The 23429-nt window shown below is 41.6% G+C and overlaps 1 pseudogene; it reads right to left on the reverse strand.

Annotated features, from left to right (window-relative positions):
- Positions 1 to 10037: 10037 nt before the first annotated feature.
- Positions 10038 to 20664, reverse strand: LOC139417498 (uncharacterized; annotated as a pseudogene).
- Between the last annotated feature and the right edge of the window lie 2765 nt (positions 20665 to 23429).

Here is a 23429-nt window from a genome sequence, read left to right on the forward strand (position 1 = left end):
TGGTAAGAATTGGGCAAGTCATTAAACGTAGAGGAAAAAAACATGTTTATTGAAATATCACACAGGCAAGACATCAGTCAGGAAGTTAAAGCTTGGTCGCAAATGGGTCTTCCAAATGGACAATGACCCCAAGCATACTTCCAAAGTTGTTTTCGTTTGGTCAGGGTGTGATGTGGGTGGGTATTCTATGTTGTATGTCTAGGTGTTGTTTTTGTATGTTGAGGCAATCAGAGGCAGCTGGTTATCGTTGTCTCTGATTGAGAACCATACTTAGGCAGCCTGTTTTCCCACTATGGGTATGGGTAGTTGTTTTCTATTTCGTATCTGTACCAGACAGAACTGTTTCGGTTTCGTTTGTTCACGTTGTTGTTTTTGCATTTTTCAGTGTTCTATTAAAATAATTATGAACACGTACCACGCTGCACCTTGATCCTCACCTTCTTCCACCTACGACAACCGTTACAATAACCCAACCAATTCAAAATACAATGCTGAAAAAGATTTTAGAAATTGAAGGGAAGCCTAATATATCGGAGTAAGCGTTGAGATATTAACTTTAAAAGTCCTTTGACACAACAGAAAATAGGTTGTGAACTGGGTTTTTACGACCCCTGGGAAATAGCTTATAGTTGTACGGGTAAGATTTATTAATGTTCAATAAATGCACCTCTATAGATAAGGATTCCAGAAAGGAGAAACACAGATCGAGATAGCAAAATACCCATAGAATGTGTTGAGAGAAGCACACACATAGGGAGTAGTGCCATATACATCAATTGTGAGACACATAGATTGTGAGAATATACTGTAGAACATAACTATAGTAATTGGAAAGCGGTAGAAAGAACACACATAGAAGGTAAAAAGCACATACACATAGAAGAAGATGAGGCAGAAATAGGATTGGGCGGCTGTAAAAGGAGACGTGACCCCAGGTCAGGGGGCAGCGGAGGTTTTACAGTGGGCTGTAGATAGAGAGCAGAGAGAGAGAGAGCGGACAGACAGGAGTCGAATATTTATTGCTACTCTTGGGGAAACAGCAGGAAAGATTTGTAAAAGAAAGGGAGAAAGTCGAGAAAAGTGGACAAGAGTCAAGAGAGGAAAGGAAAAGAGAAGATAAGGCAGAGACAACGAGAGAGAGAGAGAGAGAGAGAGAGAGAGTAAGGAGAATCCTCGCTGGGGAAACGCTTGGACCTTTAAATTGGGGCCATTTTCTGGGAATTGTCTCGGTAGTACGTGCCGGAGTTTACGACTACAGACAATTATAATAATAGGGTTATTTGCGTCTCCATCTTTTCAATAGTGCTGGTGGTCCAGGGGTAGAACTCTTGCCTACAACGTGGGAGACTCGGGTTTGTATCGCAGCCTATGCACCGATAGACAAAAATGTATTCTGATTGTAATTCAAGTATTGATATGTTTTGCCAGGAGAGATACGGTTGTTAGTTTTTGTTTAAGATATAAACTGAACGTTTTAATAGCTTGTTTAGGTTAAATTGAAAGACTAATTCATTCTAAATAATAGCTAGGCGATTTCGATGTAATGCGTTGTCTTGCCTAAATGGTCTGCTGGAACAACCAATTGAGAATGGAGTCGTATTTAAATTACGGAATCATAGAAGAGACAGTTACCTAAATCTAAAGAAATTCTAAATAATAGCGGAGAGATAATGGCGATAGAGTGGTGCCCACCGAAATGTTCTTCATTCTTATGGATTGACTGACATATGTTATAAACTGAGCGAAGTACATGGTACTTTGACATTTTGTAGAAGAGAAAGTGGGAAGTTTGGTTTTACTTTTACAATAGAATAAAGTTCTGTTCAAGGTCAAACATTCATGACCAACTATATTCATTGGGTTTGGCTTGTCGGACCCTTACTACTGCTGCTGCAGTCAGCCAACAATGATTTGCAATTCGCTGAAATTGCTGCTGCCTGGGCACGGGCTGAGCGCCTGCTGCTGACGTCACTCACAATGCATTTTTGCAGCCAGGCAATGATGTTGTGACTGAGGATGTGACAGGGAAAATGGTTTGTGTCTTTTAGAGGGAAAATGCGTGCATTATAGCTTTGAGTCACTTTTCAAAAGTTGCTAAAAGTTCCAAATACATTTTTAAATGTAGCTAAATTTGCTAAATCTATTAACAAAATTGCTAGGTGGGCATCACTGGTTGGTTGTGCATACTGGGCTATATTTGGCTGTAAGGGATTCAGGTCTGAATAGTTCAATCGTAAAAGTTTTTCTGGTTATTGATTCTTGGTTTGACTTTTTAGGTAACACCAGTGAAATTGAACAGGAAGTGAAGGTATTCTAACATTATAATCTGTTTCCATTACGTGGAACAATGACAGGTCCGCAAAGTGGATTGCAGGTTGAGTTAATTTTATCTTAAAGGGACAGTGCTTCATTGTCTTTTTTTGGAATGTTTTCTGGGGGCTGTAATCTTGAAGGGAGTGAGGGAGGTAGAGGCATGTTTATACCAAAATTGAAAAGGCCTGGAAATGTTTGGTTTGTTTTTAGCCTTTTGGTTTGAGGAGATTTCCATTTTCCTAGAGACACGATATCTTAAAGGGGTACACACATATGGAATACTAGAAGTTTTATTTTATGAGTTTTAATTAAACACTTGAATTATTTTGATAAGGGAATGTTCTGGGAACCTGGGGTACAACATGTAGAAAATGTTTGATGTTTTTTCTTTAATTTGTATAATATAGTATGGAACACGAAGGTAAACGGGTATGACCTTTGACCTCTATCATGGCTTTCCTTTGTGGTCTGATCAGCGTCATGGGAGGGCCATTTGGATAATGAATATAAGGTAATTTGTGATACTGATTTTAAGGTAAATTGAGTAATTGATAATTATGAACGATTTTATAGTTCTTCGACATAGTTGTAATTTGAACCAATGAGAAGAAAGAAAGGGCATAGCCTTGGATTAATGGTAGACTTATGTTAAGTATTTAGAACCTAATCGAAGCCAACATGACAGGGATATATGACATCTGTGGTGATTCAGGATTATTGAGAGCATTGAGATAACCTTAATCAACCTATGCAAAATTACTTTAGAGATGGTCACCAAAGACAGATGATTTATCTAAAATCCACGAGTTCAGACAGTGAGACATTTAGTAAATATTTGGGAATACCCCATATTTGATACTGACTGTTATGAGACAGAGCGACACACAGATAGTAGAAAGGACAGACGGAGAAGCCCTCCCCGCACTGCTGAGACCTTGATGGTTTGGGAGCAGAGAGGAGAAGGAGGGGGGGCTAGGAAAAGAGCAAGATAGAGAGAGAGAGCAGAATGAATTTGAGTTGCATGAGGAGAGAAGATAGGAGTGACACAGAATGGGTAGATAACTGTTCCTGAGTGGAGACAAAAGGGGCCTGACACTGAGCCATTGCATAGAAATTATTTGGCACAACAGGTCGAAATAGTAGCATGTACTAGTGCCTGTGAAATAAGAAAGGAGAGAAAGGTTACTATTTACATAGACAAGCACATCGGCATTTAAAACCATGCAAAGCAGCACAGATAAATCTTAACCAACAGCGCAGTTCAAGAAGAAGAACATATTTACCAAGTAGACTAAAATAAAAAAGTTATAATAAAAAGTAACACAATAAGAAAAACAATATCGAGGCTATATTCAGGGGGAACCGGTACCGAAGAAGTTGAGGTAATCTGTACATGTAGGTGGGGGTGAAGTGACTATGCATAGGTAACAAACAAACATCGAGTAGCAGCAACATACAAAAGGGAGGAGGGGGGGGGTCGGGTAAATTGTCGGGTGGCGGTTTTATGAATTGTTCAGCAGTTTTATGGCTTAGGGGTAGAAGCTGTTGAGGTGCCTTTTGGTCTTAGACTTGGCTCTCCGGTACTGCTTGCAGTGCGGTAGCAGAGAAAACAGTCTATAACTTGGGTGACTGGAGTCTGACAATTTTATGGGCTTTCATCTGACATGCCTATTATATAGGTCCTGGATGGCAGGAAGCTTGGCCCCAGTGAGGTATTGGGTCATTCGCGCAACCCTCTGTAGTACCTTACGGTCAGATGCCGAGCAGTTACCATACCAGGCAGTGATGCAACCGGTCAGGATGCTCTCGATGGTGCAGCAGTAGAACCTTTTGAGGATCTGGGTCCCATGCCAATTATTTTCAGTCTCCTGAGGGGGAAAAGGTTATGTTGTGACCTCTTCACGACTGTCTTGGTATGTTTGGACCATGATAGATCGTTGGTGATATGGACACCAAGGAACTTGAAACTCTCGACCCGCTCCACTACTTCCCCGTCGATGTTAATGGGGGCCTGCTCGGCCCGCCTTTTCCTGTAGTCCACGATCAGCTCCTTAGTCTTGCTCACATTGAGGGAGAGGTTGTTGTCCTGGCACTACACTGCCAGTTCTCTGACCTCCTCCCTATAGGAAGTCTCATCGTTGTCGGTGATCAGGCCTACCACTGTTGTGTCGTCAGCAAACCTAATGATGGTGTTGGCGTCGTGTTTGGCCACGCAGTTGTGGGTGAACAGGGAATACAGGAGGAGACTAAGAGTGGGTCTTGGGTGTCCGGGAGGATGCTGTTGATGTGAGCCATGACCATCCTTTCAAAGCACTTCATGGCTACTGACGTGAGTGCCACGTGGCGGTGATCATTTAGGCAGGTAACCTTCACTTCCTTGGGTACAGAAACTATGGTGGTCTACTTGAAACAGGTATTACTGACTTGGTCAGGGAGAGGTTGAAAATATCAGTGAAGACATTTGACAGTTGGTCCGTGCATGTTTTGAGTACACGTCCTGGTAATCTGTCTTGCCCAGCGTCTTTGTGAATGTTGACCTGTTTAAAGGTTTTGTTCACATCGGCTACCGAGAGCTTTATCACACAGTCATCCAGAACAGCTGGTGCTCTCGTGCATGTATTGACGCTTTGCTTGTTTGATGGTTCCTCTGTGGGCATAGCAGGATTCCTTATAAGCGTCTGAATTAGTCTCCCGCTCCTTGAAAGTGGAAGCTCTAGCGTTTAGCTCGATGCGTATGTTGCCTGTAATCCATGGCTTCTGGTTGGGATATGTTCGTACAGTCACTGTGGGGATGATATCATCGATGCACTTATTGATGAAGCCGATTACTGAGGTGGTGATTTCCTCAATGACATTGGATGAATTCCGGAACATATTCCAGTCTGCGCTAGCAAAACAGTCCTGTAGTGCAGCATCAGACCACTTCCGTACTGAGCGAGTCACTGGTACTTCCTGATTTAGTTTTTGCTTGTAAGCAGGAATCAGGAGGATAGAATTATGGTCAGATTTTCCAAATGGAGGGCAGGGGATCGCTTTGTATGCATCTCCTTGTGTGGAGTAAAGGTGGTCTAGGATTTTTTTCCCCCTGGTTGCACATGTGACATGCTGGTAAAAATGTTGTAAAACTGATTTAAGTTTGCCTGCATTAAAGTCCACGGCCACTAGGAGCGCTGCTTCTGGGTGAGCATTTTCTTCCTTGCTTATGGCCTTATAGAGTTGGTTGAGAGCGGTCTTAGTGCCAGCTTTGCTTTGTGGTGGTAAATAGACAGCTACGAATAGTACAGCTGAGAACTCTCTCGGTAGAAAGTGTGGTATACAGCTTATCATAAGGTACTCCACCTCAGGTGAGCAACACCTCGAGACTTCTTTAATATTAGACATCGCACATCAGCTGTCATTGACAAAAAGACATACACCCCCACCCCTCGTCTTACCAGAGGTAACGTCTCTTTTCTGCCGGTGCATGGAAAATCCCTCTAGCTCTATATTGTCCGTATCTTTGTTCAGCCACGTCTCTGTGAAACATAAGATGTTACAGTATTTAATGTCCCGTTGGTAGGATAATCTTAATTGTAGGCCATCAATTTTATTTTCCAATGATTGCATGTTACCAAGAATAATGGAAGGCAATGGGAGTTTACTCTCTCGCCTCCGGATTCTCAGAAGGGTGCCCGATCTGTGGCCTCTTTGCCAGCGTCTTTTCTTCATGCAAAAGGCTTGGATCTGGGCCTGTTCCAGTGAAAGCAGGATATTCTTCTCGTCAGACTCGTTAAAGGAAAAGGTTTCTTCCAGTCTGCGGTGAGTAATCGCTTTTCTGATGTCCAGAAGTTATTTTTGGTTATAAGAGACGATAGCAGCAACATTATGTACACAATAAGTTAAAAAATAAGTTACACAAAAAGCAAAAACATTTACAAAATAGCACAATTGATTGGGAGAATGTAAAACGTCAGCCATGTTCTTCGGCACCACCTCCAGGTATTGACACCAAGCGGACCGCCACCGGACCCCGGCCCCCCGGTGTTGTCTCGAGCAGATGGTATTGCTGTCCACCGAGTACACCGAGTAGAGTCCCGCAAACTTTCCCCCCGCTTTATCGTCCCTTTCCCTATTTCCAAGATTATTAGCCCCTCTGCTGTTTGTCTTCTGTTGCCCCGTACCCTCCGCAATCATCTTACTTTTCGTATCTCACAGCCCTTTGTCTCCTGTTTCTAGGCCCACCCCTATTCCCCTTCTCATCGACAGCCAACCGGCGTGAGCAGTGAGGTGCCTCCTGAAGATTCAACCTTGGGGCAGGGCATTCCAGTACCTGGTTGACTGGGAGGGTTATGGCCCGGAGGAGAGGTGCTGGGTCCCCGCCAGGGACATCCTGGACACAGGCCTCATTGCTGAGTTCCAACGCCGGCACCCTGGTCAATCAGGTATCCGCCCAGGTAGGACACCAGGTGGCGTCCTACCTGGGGGGGTACTGTCCCACGCTGATCTGTTTCACCTGTCTTTGTGCTTGTCTCTACCCCCCTCCATGTGTCTCCTATCTTCCCCATTATCCCCAGTGTACTTATACCTGTGTTCTCTGTTTGTCTGTGGCTAGTTCGTTTTGTTTCGTCAAGCCTACCAGCGTTTTTCCCCGTGCTCCTGTCTGTCTCTAGTTCCTGTTTTCTAGCTTTCCTGGTTTTGACCATTCTGCCTGCCCTAACCCTGAGCCTGCCTGTCATTCTTTACCATGCCTTACCACCCTGGAATACTGACCTCTGCCTGCCCTGGTCCTGAACCTGCCTGCCGTTCTGTACCTTTCTGACTCTGCTATAGACTACTGACCTCTGCCTGCCCTTGACCTGTTGTTTGCCTGCCACTTGTTTGAGTTATAAACTTTTGTTCCGAAAAAGTCTGCATGTGGGTCTTCTCCTGAGCCTTGACATTCTGACAGTAATATGTTGCTGAATCTGAGAGCTGCATGTCTGAGATCCGTAGGTGTTTATTCCTTTGCCACTTTGCACTGAAAAGCGAGGTTTGCCTTTGAAATTCATTGTGGAATGTAACGTTATTGACAAAATTCAAACAACAGAAATCTCATAATTAAAATTCCTCATACATACAAGTGTTATACACCATTTTAAAGATACACTTTTTGTTAATCCAGCCACAATGTACGATTTCAAAAAGGCTTTACGGTGAAAGCACACCATGCGATTATGTTAAGTCAGTGGCTAGCCACAGAAAACCATACAGCCATTTTCCAAAAAAGGAGAGGTGTCACAAAAGTCAGAAATACCGTTAAAATGAATCACTAACCTTTGATGATCTTTACCGGATGGCACTCCCAGGACTCCATGTTAGACAATAAATGTGTGTTTTGTTCGATAAAGTTCATCTTTATGTCCAAAAACCTTATTTGAAATTGATGCGTTATGTTCAGAAATGCATTGTCTCAAACAAACATCCGGTGAAATTGTAGAGCGCCACATCAAATTACAGAAATACTCATCATAAACATTGATGAAAGATACAAGTGTTATACATAGGATTAAACGTCTTGTTTATCCAGCTGTTGTGTCCGATTTCAAAAAGGCTTAAGGCACACCATGCGATTATGTTAGGTCAGCGCCTAGCCACAGAAAACCGTACAGCCATTTTCAGAAATAGTGTTAAAATGAATGACTTACCTTTGATGATCTTCATCTGATGGCACTCCCAGGTCTCCATGTTAGACAATACATGTTAGTTTTGTTCGATAAAGTTAATCTTTATGTCCAAATACCTCCTTTTTGTTCGCACGTTTAGTCCAGTAATCCAAATGCACAAAGCGCAGGCATAAAGTTGAGAGGAAAAGTCAAAAAAATTCCATTAAAGTTAGTAGAAACATGTCAAACAATGTATATTCAATCTTTAGGATGTTTTTATCATAAATCTTCAATAATATTCCAACCGGACAATTCCGTTGCAATTAGAAAGGAAAGAGAACAAGTGTCGCGCTCACGGACACGCGCGAGACTAAACTAATGTCTTTCAGCTTGACCACTTGTTGAAACAGCTCTTATTCGATCCCCTTTCACAATACAAGCCTGAAACAACTTCTAAAGACTGTTGACATCTACTGGAAGCCTTAGGAAGTGCAATCTGAGCCCACAGACACAGGATATTGGATAGGCAATCACTTAAAAAAACTACAGATTTCCCACTTCCTGGTTGAATTTGTCTCAGGTTTTTGCCTGCCGTATGAGTTCTGTTATACACACAGACAGTATTTTAACAGTTTTGGAAACTTTAGAGTGGTTTCTATCCAAATCTACCAATTACAGTGGGGCAAAAAATTATTTAGTCAGCCCCCAATTGTGCAAGTTCTCCCACTTAAAAAGATGAGAGAGGCCTGTAATTTTCATCATAGGTACACTTCAACTATGACAGACAAAATGAGAAGAAAAAATCCAGAAAATCACATTATAGGATTTTTTATGTATTTATTTGTATTTATTTATACAGCCCACCATGCTCTTTACAGGTAAACTGAAAATCACTTACTGTATATGATCAATGCTAAAAGTGGACTAATGCTAGTCATTTTGCAACACATGGCTGGATGAAAGCTGTCTAATACTCTGTTATAACTCTTATCTGGATAGATAGTCTGTGTAACAACAATTAAAATATCCAACAACCTTTTTTTCCATCTTGGCAATCATACTTTAAGAACCGATTTACCATCACAGGTTTATTTTAAAATATGTTTTTCATGTAGTTTGTACTTTTTTGAAGCATACATTATATGTACCTGTATGCTCTTGGTATCAACATCAGTTGTGTGCCTTAGATATCTTTGGTTCCACCACATGCAGCAGTTACAGTTCTCCTGATGACCTATAGGAGGACTATTATTCATAGAACGTTATTTGATACTGTATGTACAGGATGAATACTGGTGGAGCATCATGAGTGTATAAGGGGGTAACACCTACAGGATGAAGCAAGTGCATTTTATGTCAGTCTTGCTTTCATTATCATTCACAGAAAAAAAGCACTAACTGAAATGTAACATCTGAGTAGGGGTCAGAGGTGTAACTGGGTGGGTAGGGCTCTTGGCTGTAGTCTGGATACACCTTCTACTCTACACTCTGTAAATGAACGATTACAGTTCAAGAATGGATAAAACCTATGATCTTGTAAGTGATAAGATACTACATGACATGCAGTATGTCAGTGGGTCTGTGTTTCTAATAGTGATGGGGGAGAACAACAACTGAAGAGAGTAACTGACTGACACCACATAGACATCCAGCTGAAAACCACAGGGTGTGTAGAAGTTCAGCAGGCCTGTCCTAAGCGTAGATATTTTCTCGTCTTATGCTGACAGTAGACCAAAATGTCCAGGTAGCTGTGAACAGCTTAGTGCATGATGACTGCTTGTGTTTGGCATGGTAATGGTAGGTTGTCTCTGCAGAAGCACTCTTGACAAGCATTCATACAGGCATACTGCATGTACAGAAAACAAGAGGAGGAAGAAGTCAATTTCAGATGGTATCAGATGTTTAAATTGATATTTATAAAAAAAGGTACATACACAGGGAGAAATTCAATCAATTAACATAAAACTTTTTAGGCAAGGTCACAGACCATTAATATTAAAAACACAATATGATCAACTCAGCAATCTCAATAAATATCATAAAATACGTGATGATCTCCAGAAGTTACCACAAAACCTATCTCAAGTATGGTTTTAGGTTGATCTATTTCCTGTTGAGGTAGATGATGATGAAGATGGTCAGACAGCAGAGGAGAACTCCAGTTCTTATGATGGAGAGAAGGACCTGGATTTTCATCTGTGGATAATAGTCATCAAATTCAATGTACAGCTTGGTCCCGTTCCCAAACAGAATCTCCCCACATGAGGCCACAGCACAGTAGTAATTCCCAGCATCAGAGAGAATGAGGTTCCTCTTTGGGAGGTTGTAGACACAGCTCAGTGTAGGAGACCCAGCCTCAGGGCTCTTCTCACACTGATCACTCCTGTCTCTATTGGTGTAAATGATTCCTGGAGGGGATTCTCCTGAGCCATGTCTGAACCAAAAGACACTGTGTTCTCCTGCACAGGTCTCAGTGTGTATTGTACAGTTCAGAGTCAGAGTCTCCTGGCTGGACTGACTCAGACACAGGCTGCTGTACAACGGTGGTGTTTCTGGATGCCGATCCTGACAAAAAGGTTTTCACGTCAGTAAATGTGTTTCCTTTTTTGTGTCCTAACTCAACATTTGTTGAAAACTACAGTAATGTCTGATTTTGAGAATACCTCACATTTAATGAAGACATTGTATATCCAAAATGTAAAGTGCAAAAATGATCAAGAATATACGTAGTTGCAGAAAAATAGATTCTAGTTATTTTCTCTCTAAAATCAGATTTTGTACCTTTAACAATTAGAATGGTTCCTTTTCAAAATTCCACCTTGTTGGAAATATAATTCCCACAGTGATATGTTACTGAATCTGAGAGCTGCATGTCTGAGATCCATAGCTGTTTTATTCCTTTGCCACTTTGCACTGAAAAGCAAGGGTTTCCTTTAAATGCATTGTAGAATGTAGCATTATTGTCATACTTGTAAAAAGTTGTCATGAGGATAGTCACCCAAGCTTTGCTTGAACCACAAGAAGTGTAGTGTCAAGTTGCCTTCATGGAAGCAGTGCAAAGTCACTGTGTCTCCTTTGTTGGCTGACACTAGGCGCATGGCTGAGGATTGTACCGCAGCTAGAATACACACAAAGACAAACATGAATAGCATCAATAAAGTTCTTTGGCGTCTTCAAATTTAAGGTGTACCCCCTCTAAGCACAGTAGTATAAAAGTTGAACCTACCCATCTCCCTGAGAAGTGGAAATATCAGGCAGTGTGATGATCATCTTTGAAGATGTCATCCTCTTTACTAACTGTGTCTTGAGTGGAGAAGTCTACCCAAGTAGGCCACACTTCAACAGTGGGCTATTTGGTGATTGGTTGAACTGTCATTCTTGTTGATGCCTTATCCAGCCCACCATGGTCTTCACAGGTAAACTGAGAATCACTTACTGTAAATAATCAATTCTAAAAGTGGACCAATGCTAGTAATTTGCTAAACTGGCTGGATGAATGCTGTCTAATACTCTGTTAAAACTCTTATCTGGATGGATAGTCTGTGTAAGAACAATTCAAATATCATCAACTTTTTTCCCTTATTAACAATCATACTTTACCACCTGAATTACCATCATAGGTTTAACTTTTTTATAAAGCATTTGAAGCATACATTATATGTACCTTTATGCTCTTGGTATCAAAATCAGTTGTATGAAACATCTTTGGCCCCCACCACATGCAGCAGTTACATTTCTCCTGATGACCTATAGGGGGACAGATATACATAGAACCTGACTTGATACTGTACGTACAGGTTGAACACGGCTGGAGCATTATGAGTGTATAAGGGGGAAACACCTACAGGATGAAGCTACTCTATTTTAAGAAGTGGTGGGAAAAGTACCCAATTGTCATACTTGAGTAAAAGTACAGATACCTAAATAGAAAATGACTCAAGTAAAAGTGAAAGTCACCCAGTAAAATACGACTTCAGTAAAAGTCTAAGAGTATTTGGTTCTAAATATATGTACGTTTCAAAGTAAATAAGTAAAAGTAAAAGTATAAATCATTTCAAATTCCTTATATTAAGCCAACCAGACGGCACCATATTCTTTTTCTTTTTTTTACATTTACAGATAGTCAGGGGTGCACTCAATTTACAGATAGTCAGGGGTGCACTCAATTTACAGATAGTCAGGGGTGCACTCCATTTACAGATAGTCAGGGGTGCACTCCATTTACAGATAGTCAGGGGTGCACTCCAACGCTCAGACATCATTTACAAACACTGCATTTATGTTTAGTGAATCTGCCAGATGAGAGGCGGTAGGGATGACCACGTGTTCTCTTGATATGTGCGTGAATTGGACCATTTTACCTGTCCTACTAAGCATTCATCATGTAACAAGTACTTTTGGGTGTCAGGGAAAATTAATGGAGTAAAAAGTATAATATTTTCTTTAGGAATGTAGTTAAGTAAAAGTAAAAGTTTTCAAATATATGAAATGGGAAGTAAAGTGCAGATATCCCAAAAAACGACTTAAGTCGTTAGTACTTTACTTTAGTACTTTACACCACTGATTTCATGTTACTTTCACTATCATTCACAGAAACATTAAGTGTAACACCTGATAGTTTAGCAGGGGTCAGAGGTGTACCTGGGTGGGTAGCGCTCTTGGCTGTAGCCTGGATACACCTTCTACTCTACACTAAACTAATGATTACAGTTCATGAATTGATAAAAACCTATGATATTGTAAGTGATAAGATACTGTGTTAGTCTACATGTCATGCAGTATGTCAGTGGATCTGTGTTTCTAATAGTGATGGGGGTGAATAACGACTGAAGAGAGTAACTGACTGACACCACATAGACATCCTTCTAGAACCACATAGTGACTGAATGGTCAACCAGGCCTATGCAAAGCAAAGAGACGGTCTTGTCTTGAGCTCACAGCTCAAGGTTGTCTCTGCAGAAGCCCTGTGGACAGACATTCATATAGACTCACTTTATGTACAGCACCCAAGAGATGGAAGGAGTCTATTTCTGTCCATGTCAGTTGTTTAAATAGATATTTATTCATGCAAAAAGATGGCACATTCTGAACACAGGGATTTCAGGAGAGCAGTTCAATCAATTAACACATACAGCATAAGCAAGGATGATGATGCTCAATTGAATTAGAAGTCGCAGGCTAATATTTTTCAAATGCAATACGAGCAACTAAGCAATCTCAATTAATCATCATTTGTAATGCATAGCGATGATACAGTATCTCCTTCTTTACTCCAAAACCCATCTCTAGTCTATTAACACTTATTAGCCTTAGCTTTATCTATTTCCTGGTGGTGTAGACAATGATTAAGATGATCAGACAGCAGAGGAGAATTCCAGTTCTCATGATGGAGAGAAGGACCAGGATTCTCATCTGGGGATCAACGTCACAATATGAAATAATACAATTGCTCTTTAAATGACTTAGACTGACCAGGTGAAAGCTATGATTCCTTACTGATGTCACTTGTTAATGGGCCAGCATCCCTGTGGAAGGCCTTCGACACCTTGAGTCCACGCAGAGAAGAATTGAGGCTGTTCTGAGGACAAAAGGGGCGGGGGAGTGGGGGTGCATCTAAATATTAGAAAGGTGTTCCTAAGATTTGGTATACTCAGTGTATATTGTATCACTCCACTATATTGCTATGGGCAGTAGACGATACCGCAAATCAATAATTGCACTGCCATGCCAAAAGTATGTGGACACCTGTTCGTCAAATATCTCATTCCAAAATCATGGCCATTATTATGGAGTTGGTGATCCCTTTGATGCTATAACAGCTTCCACATTTCTGGGAAGGCGTTCCCCTAGATGTTGGAACATTGTTGCGGGGACTTGCTTCCATTAAGCCACAAGAGCATTATTGACGTTTGGTAATCTGATGTTGGCCGATTAAACCTGGCTCGCAGTCGACGTTTCAATTCCTCTCATAGGTGTTTGATGAGGTTGCGATCAGGGCTCTGTGCAGGCCAGTCAAGTTCTTCCACACAACTATCTTGAAAAACAATTTATGCATGGACCTCTTTTATGTACATTGGCATTGCCATGCTGAAACAGGAAAAGGCCTTCCCCAAACTCTTGCCACAAAGTTGGAAGCACTGAATAATCTAGAATGTTATTGTATGCTGTAGCGTTAAGATTTCCCTTCCCTGGAACTAAAGGGCCTAGCCCGAACCATGAAAAACAGCCCCGGACCATTGTTCCTCATCCACCAAACTTTACAGTTGGCACTATAAATTGGGGCATTTAGCGTTCTCCTGGCATCCGCCAAACGCAGATTAGTCCGTCGGAATGCCAGATGGTGAAGCGTGGTTAATCACTACAGAGAACTCGTTTCCACTGTTCCAGAGTCCAATGGCGGCAAGCTTCACACAACTCCAGCCAACGCGTGGCATTGCGCATGGGGATCTTAGGCTTGTATACGTCTGCTCATCCATGAAAATCCATTTCGTGAGGCTCCTGACGATCAGTTCTTGGGCTGACGTCGGGTGCTGACTACTTCCTGAGGCAGTTTGGAACTAGTGAGTGTTGCAACTGAGGACAGACGATTTTTAAGCGCTATGCGCATCAGCACCTGGCGGTCCCATTCTGTGAGCTTGTGTGGCCTTCCACACAGCGGCTGAGCATTGTTGCTCCTAGATATTTACACTTCACAATAACAGCACTTAGTTGATCGGGGATACTCTATCAGGAGATAAATTTGACTAACTGACTTGTTGGAAAGGTGGCATCCAGTATCGGTGCCACGTTGGAAGTCACTGAGCCCTTCAGTAAGGCTCAGTGGCTGAAATCGCCGAATCCATTAATTTGAAGGGCTGTTCTGGTGGTTAATTTCTTTACTATCAAATGAGGAGAGACAAACTTATCACACAAGTCAGAGTTATACTTAAACTAAATCTTTAATCACTTATTAATAAGGGAGCAGGTCAAAACAACCCACACATATAGAGTGAATCGCTCTACGATAATGATGGCTGGTCATGGAAGGTCGACGATTCACGATCAAACATCATAAATCTCCTGTCCGTGTTATCTCCCAGAAGCCCATCCTCAGTAGAACACACACACAATAGTTAACAGAATAGTCTATTCATAACACAACCATTTGATGCAATGAAGTATTATAACATAATTTTGAAGTTGTTCCACCATACTGTCCACATACTTTTGTATATATAGTGTATGTACAAGAGTGAACATGAGAAGTGTAAACACCTACACAATGAAACAAGTACATGTCAGTCCTCCATTCCTTGTATATTATTCACAGAAACATTCACTTAGTGTAGCACCTGAGCATTCATGCCTGATTGGATACCACAGCCACTCAGCTAATGTGACACACTGTATCTAGTCTGTTTTACTCTGTGGTTAGTGTGGTTCTGAAAGGAAGCAATCTATCAGAAGGAGGATCTTACTTTTTTGGTCTCATTCTGACCGAGGAACCTGCAGTTGACTTTGTGCTTCACAAGATATGCCTATTTGAGAATGTACTGAAAGTTCTCGCATGACATCGTCACAAAATGGCCCCTCCCCCCCGGACCACAAGTTAGAATAGATGGTGCTGTATGACACATGAGGTGCTGAACTCAGAGGGTTCAGATAGGGTTCATTAGTAGTTATTTGTGGTTTGTAACTGATTTCAACTAAATATGTATTACAGTCAGTTAAATAAATAACTGTTTTGTTGTGGCTGTAAGCTATCATGGGAAACATGAACAACCAGTAAAGATAGTGAGAACAACAGTGACAACACATAGACATCCTGCTGAAAACCACATAGAGACACAGAGACACAGAGAGCAGGTAGGAGGGTCCTGTGTGCACAAAGCCAGAAGGCCCACCTGACCAAAGCGTAGATATGGCCTCGTCTTGGGCTTACAGAAGACTGCAGAGTACCTGTGAACTTGTTGTGTTGGGGTGGGTGTGATTGAAATGCTATCAACACAACTAAGCGAGGTCAACACATTACAGAGGAGAGATGACATGAATAAATAGGTTGACTCCCATACTTATTCAACTCCTCCCTGGAAGTCAACACAAAATTACATGTCAACTGGATTCATTGTCATCGTCATATACAGACGTTTTTTGCCAATTTCATTTTGAGTGATTGTGTTGCTCCTTCTGGTAACTAAGCTACACTTTATAGTAACTTAGTTTATGTTAGTAGTAATGATCCATCCAGTGATGATGACTACCTAGCCTGTTTGATGCATGTGACTCTATGATTCTGAAATGGATTTATAACATGATACAGATGTGTAATATGTATGTAATAATTGTATATATTACCTTGTTATAGATTCTTAACAGCCACACAGTGTCTTTGTTGTGCCTTTGCTGACAGATATTATGACTACACACATGAACTATCACAGGAAAGTGTTTTATCAACGATTCTTCATAAAAGTAGTGAACAATTTGAACATTTCTTGACTTCTAAAAGTTGCTGTTACTCTACTGGTGTAGCTGCCACAGGGGACTTCCATAAACACTACTGCGCCCTGTTGAAAGATAAATGAATTGCAATCCTGCAAAATGGAATTATAAATTAAGATTTTTGTCAATAGTTTCTGAAGACGGACCAATCACAATGTGTACTTCATACTTAAATCAGTCTCTCAACAATATGCTGTTCAAATTATAATATTTGTATTTTTAGTTCAGGTTTTTCTCATGAAGAGTTGTACTTAGTGACATGGTTATTTGTGGTTTAGATGCACTGATGTGCGTGTGGAGAGCACGTGGTGAGGACTGACAGTCATTGCTGGGGGTTAGAGATGAATTGAGCTGAGTGTTAAATCTATTTAGGGTATTCAGAACACCATAGAGATGTTTTCGGGATACAGCTGATAAGAGAATTGTGTTCTCCAGGTACATCACCCAATTGAATTATATTACTCTGTCTGCAAACCAGAATTTGTAAGATCATGGTCGAATGAAGGTTTATTCACGGAACGTTCTAAAGTCAAGAATACAAAACAAGTCATTTTATACTGACTTCTCACGCCCACACATTCACACACACACAACTAGAACTAGAAGCAACTAGAAGCACAAGGAACTAGAAGCACTAGAAGCACAAGCATTTCGCTACACTCGCATTAACATCTGCTAACCATGTGTATGTGACAAATAAAATTGGATTTGATTTGATTTGATTTGCTTTAAAATGCACAACGGAATCAATATTAAAAAGGAGCATGACAGAAAGAAGTCAACAACAACTGGGACACAATCATGAAGTGGAACGACATTTATTGGATGTTTCAAACTTTTTTAACAAATCAAAAACTGAAAAATTGGGCGTGCAAAATTATTCAGCCCCTTTACTTTCAGTGCAGCAAACTCTCTCCAGAAGTTCAGTGAGGATCTCTGAATGATCCAATGTTGACCTAAATGACTAATGATGATAAATACAATCCACCTGTGTGTAATCAAGTCTCCGTATAAATGCACCTGCACTGTGATAGTCTCAGAGGTCCGTTAAAAGCGCAGAGAGCATAATGAAGAACAAGGAACACACCAGGCAGGTCCGAGATACTGTTGTGAAGAAGTTTAAAGCCGGATTTGGATACAAAAAGATTTCCCAAGCTTTAAACATCCCAAGGAGCACTGTGAAAGCGATAATATTGAAATGGAAGGAGTATCAGACCACTGCAAATCTACCAAGACCTGGCCGTCCCTCTAAACTTTCAGCTCATACAAGGAGAAGACTGATCAGAGATGCAGCCAAGAGGTCCATGATCACTCTGGATGAACTGCAGAGATCTACAGCTGAGGTGGGAGACTCTGTCCATAGGACAACAATCAGTCGTATATTGCACAAATCTGGCATTTATGGAAGAGTGGCAAGAAGAAAGCCATTTCTTAAAGATATCCATAAAAAGTGTTTAAAGTTTGCCACAAGCCACCTGGGAGACACACCAAACATGTGGAAGAAGGTGCTCTGGTCAGATGAAACCAAAATTGAACTTTTTGGCAACAATGCAAAACGTTATGTTTGGCGTAAAAACAACACAGCTGAACACACCATCCCCACTGTCAAACATGGTGGTGGCAGCATCATGGTTTGGGCCTGCTTTTCTTCAGCAGGGACAGGGAAGATGGTTCAAATTGATGGGAAGATGGATGGAGCCAAATACAGGACCATTCTGGAAGAAAACCTGATGGAGTCTGCAGAAGACCTGAGACTGGGACGGAGATTTGTCTTCCAACAAGACAATGATCCAAAACATAAAGCAAAATCTACAATGGAATGGTTCAAAAATAAACATATCCAGGTGTTGGAATGGCCAAGTCAAAGTCCAGACCTGAATCCAATCGAGAATCTGTGGAAAGAACTGAAAACTGCTGTTCACAAATGCTCTCCATCCAACCTCACTGAACTCGAGCTGTTTTGCAAGGAGGAATGGGAAAAAAATTCAGTCTCTCGATGTGCAAAACTGATAGAGACATACCCCAAGCGACTTACAGCTGTAATCGCAGCAAAAGGTGGCGCTACAAAGTATTAACTTAAGGGGGCTGAATAATTTTGCACGCCCAATTTTTCAGTTTTTGATTTGTTAAAAAAGTTTGAAATATCCAATAAATGTCGTTCCACTTCATGATTGTGTCCCACTTGTTGTTGATTCTTCACAAAAAAATACAGTTTTATATCTTTATGTTTGAAGCCTGAAATGTGGCAAAAGGTCGCAAAGTTCAAGGGGGCCGAATACTTTCGCAAGGCACTGTATATATATAGTGTAGAAAAGATAATCAATGCAAGTTATTAAAGAGCAAAGGTCTGCGTTTCAGTCCATGTTTTGTCATCTCACCCCACAGTAAACAATGTTTCTCTCCATGGCGCTCCTCTGTCTCCCGGTGTTCACTTTCTTGTGGATGTTGTTCAGAGCAGCGTCATGGAGTTTTCAGCATCTTGATCCTGAGAGGAATAACCAAAATAAGTGTTCATCAGACAAAAATATTCATAGTGAAACAACACCTATAGCTAAATGCCTATTTTCATATTTGATTGAAGAAAAAATGCATTGAATCAGCAGCAGCTGGACAAGTGTTATGTCTGTCTTCCTGGTTATGAGAACTGGGGACTGACGGAGTACTTGACTGAGGGGTACGCTCCTGTAGACGAACACATGGTGGAATCATCATCGTCATCATCATCATCATTATCATCATCATCATACAACGAATTAACCCATTTTCATGACTAAAACATTGAATGTATACTGCATCAACAGATTAAGCATATCAAATATCAAATCAAATTGTATTGTACCGAATACACTGTAGACCTTACAGTGAAATGCTTACTTACAAGCCCTAATCAACAATGCAGTTTAAAAAGAAAATACAATTTAAAAAATACCTAAAGAAAATAAGAATAAGAAATAACAGTAACAAATAATTGAAGAGCAGCAGTAAAATATCAATAGTGAGGTTATATACAGTACAGGGGGTACCGGTACAGAGTCAATGTGTGGCGGCACCGGTTAGTCTTGGTAATTGAGGTAACATGTACATTTAGGTAGAGTTATTAAAGTGACTATGCATAGATAATAACAAAGAGTCAGCGGCAGTGTAAAATGGGGGGGGGGGGGGGGCAATGCAAATTGTATGGGTAGCCATTTGATTAGATGTTCAGGAGTCTTATGGCTTTTGGGTAGAAGCTGTTTAGAAGCCTCTTGGACCTAGACTTGGCACTCCGGCACCGCTTGCCATGCGGTAGCAGGGAGAACAGTCTATGACTAGGGTGGCTGGAATCTTTGACAATTGTATGGGCTTTCCTCTGACACCGCCTGGTATAGAGGTCCTGGGTGGCAGGAAGCTTGGCCCCAGTGATGTACTGGGCCGTACGCAGTACCCTCTGTAGTGCCTTGTGGACTGAGGCCGAGCAGTTGCCATACCAGGCAGTGATGCAACCAGTCAGGATGCTCTCAATGGTGCAGCTATAGTACATTTTGAAGTTCTGAGGACCAAGGCCAAATCTTTTCAGTCTCCTGAAGGGAAATAGGTTTTGTCGTGCCCTCTTCACGACTGTCTTGGTGTGCTTGGACAATGTTAGTTTGTTGGTGATGTGGATGTCAAGGAACTTGAAGCTCTCAACCTGCTCTACCACTACTGTCCTGGCATCACACGGTCATGTCTCTGACCTCCTCCCTATAGGCTGTCGTCATTGTCGGGCATCAGGCCTACCACTGTTGTGTTATCTGCAAACTTAATGATGGTGTTGGAGTCGTGCTTGTCCGTGCAGTCATGAGTGAACAGGGAGTACAGGAGGAGATTTACCACGCACCAATGAGGGGCCCCCCGTGTTGAGGATCAGCGTGGCGGATGTGTTGTTGCCTAACCACGAACCCCATCAAACGGCCTATGCACCCATGCTCCTCTTGCGAACGGTGGATAAAGAGTAACAGCAAAGCTTTGGTATGTTTGGAATGCGCGCAGTGGATTCATTTAAAATGCAGCGATTCTAGCTTTGGGGTCAATAAAGCTTACCGTTGCTGTCAGTGTGCTGTACCCGCGGGGTGTGTGAGCATTGAAGGTGGAGTGGGACCAGAGGACTACTGAGGGTGGAGAGTGCACCGGAGGAGGGGGGGTCCACAGCGGAGCGGAGACAACCAGAGGCGAGTGAGGGGGGACACGGTGGTGACGATGATGGAGTGGCACCTGGGGAGGGGTGCTCCATGGCGACAGAGAGGCCACCGGAGGCAGGGCAGTGGGAAGATGGCAGCGCAGTGGGAGGCGAATTACAAGTGGATCTGAAATTCAAGGCCTTGGGGAAGAAGGGCTTACATTTTGTGCACTTAAACATCCGAAGCCTACTACCGAAGATCGATGAGATACGCCTGTTGGTTTGCAAATCAGAGGTAGGTGTCATGTTTTACTGAGACATAGTTCATCTGTTTGTGACTCAGAAATTGAGATAGGTAATTACTCTGTTGTCAGGAAGGATCGGAATCAGAACGGTGGGGGGATATGTGCGTTTGTAAGATCAGACATTGCTTTTAACGTCAGATCGGATTTAAACACTGATCTATAGATTGTCTGGCTGGATATCTGCCTTCCCAAAACCAAGTCGATTTTGTTGGTGGTGTGTTACATTATAGGCCGCCCAAGCAGAATGCATTCTATGAAGGTCTTGAAATTGTGTTGTCAAACTGTAATGATTCCCTGTTGACAGAAATCATTTTGTTAGGGGATTTCAATACTGATGTCTGCAAAAAGAATAGCCCAACCCACAATGCATTTATGCACTTTTGTAGATCACTTGCTCTGACCCAAATTATAAAATAATTCCACCAGGATATGTGAAACAGTGCAAAGTACAATTGACTTAATATTGGTGTCTGATAAACCTAAAACATCACAGAGTGGAGTAATAGTCTAGGGAATCAGTGACCATTTTATTACATTTTGCACAAGGAGGATTTTTAAAGATATATTTAAGTGTCACAAAACCGTTAGAATCAGAGGACTCAAAAAATACTGTGCAGAAAAGTTTAGGGAGGGAGTGGGTAAAAATGACTGGTCACCTGTGCTAGATAGTGTAGGGGTAGACAGTGCCTGGGAAGCCTTTAAATGTTGATTCCTTGATTCCTTGATGTGGTGAATGTGATGGCTCCCATTAGGCTCCCGTCTTTTTCTTTATGCGGATGACTCTACACTTCTGGTGTCTCACAAAAGTAAAACTGTGTTGGAGAGCGTACTTAGCACAGAGCTTACTAACATTAGCAAATGGCTTGGAGATAATAAGCTACCTCTGCACTTAGGGAAAACTGAAGCAATTATTTTTGGATCCAGACCTAAATTGTGTAGGTCGTCTGAAATCAGAGTGGAGTTACGGGGTGAGGTGCTGACTACTAAAACCTCTGTTAGCTACTTGGGATATATCCTTGATGGAAGCTTGGGAGGTGTGGGCATGGCCAATAAGGTGCTAGGGAAGGTTAATGCCAGGACTAAGTTTTTGGCTAGAAAGTCCAAGCTGCTTGATAAGGACTCCATGAAAGTGCTAGCTACTGCCCTCATTCAATGCCATTTTGACTATGCCAGTACTTCCTGGTTTGGCACTTATCTAAACGTATGAAGGGGAAGCTCACAGATAGCCCAGAATAAGTTGATCAGGGTAGTATTGAAGGTGAGTCCACGTACTCACATAGGTAGGAGCTGCTTTCAGGAACTAAACTGGATGCCTATTGAGGCTAGGGTGTCCCAGATTAGACTAGGTTTGGTTTACAGGAGTATTTATGGTCCTGCGCCCAGATATCTAAGTGATTACTTTCCTCATGTTAGGGATGCACACAATCACATCACCAGATCAGGTGTTGCTGATGTGTGCTTATACAGGTTCAGGAGTAATGCTGGGAAAGGTACTTTCTTGTATACTGAAGCCTCAGAATGGAATGAGTTGCCTCTGCCTATAAAAACAACATCCTCTCTGGGCAGCTTTATAAATAAAGTAAAAATATGTTTGATGTTCTCTGTGCCCATATGAATAACCCCTATGATCTGACTGCAATGATGAGATAGATTATCTTCTTTTATGTTTTTGTTTTATTATTTCACTGCCATACTGTGTTCGATCTTGTCTAGCCATCTTGTCTCAAGAGGACCACAATGGAAATAAGTCTCATACTTTATTGTGTGTGATTTTGATGATTTTATACATGTGCATGTATGGCTTTTAAGTTTTATGTGTGCTTGTTTTTTTTAAATGGTCGAAACTAAACTAAACTAAAGGGCTCTTCTTACACTGATCCCTACTGTCTCCATAAGTGTAAATGATTCTTAGACTTGATTCCCAACTTACATACAGATACAGAACAACGTTTTAGTCTTTTGAGCTTCCAGTCATGAACTCTATGCAGCCTACTCAATCACTTTTTATAGCTACAGTTTACAGGTCTCCGGGGCCATATACAGCGTTCCTCACTGAGTTCCCTGAATTCCTATCGGACCTTATAGTCATGGCAGATAATATTCAAATTTTTGGTGACTTTAATATTCACATGGAAAAGTCCACAGACCCACTCCAAAAGGCTTTCGGAGCCAACATCGACTCAGTGGGTTTTGTCCAACATTTCTCCGTACCTACTCACTGCCACAGTCATACTCTGGACATAGTTTTGTCCCGTGGAATAAATGTTGTGGATCTTAATATTTTTCCTCATATTTCTGGACTATCGGACCACCATTTTATTACATTTGCAATCGCAACAAATAATCATCCTCAAAGTCGTGCTATAAATTCTCGGACAACCCAAAGATTCTAAGATGCCTTCCCAGACTCCCTCCGCCTACCCAAGTACAAAAATCAGTTAACCTCTCTTGGGTAGGGGGCAGTATTTTGAACAAATGAGGTGCCCAAAGTAAACAGACTCACACCCAGAAGCTAGGATATTTCTTTTTTTTAACCAGGCATGTCAGTTAAGAACAAATTCTTATTTTCAATGA

The sequence above is a fragment of the Oncorhynchus clarkii genome, chromosome 9, assembly GCF_045791955.1.
Source record: "Oncorhynchus clarkii lewisi isolate Uvic-CL-2024 chromosome 9, UVic_Ocla_1.0, whole genome shotgun sequence".
Taxonomy (NCBI): Eukaryota; Metazoa; Chordata; class Actinopteri; order Salmoniformes; family Salmonidae; genus Oncorhynchus; species Oncorhynchus clarkii.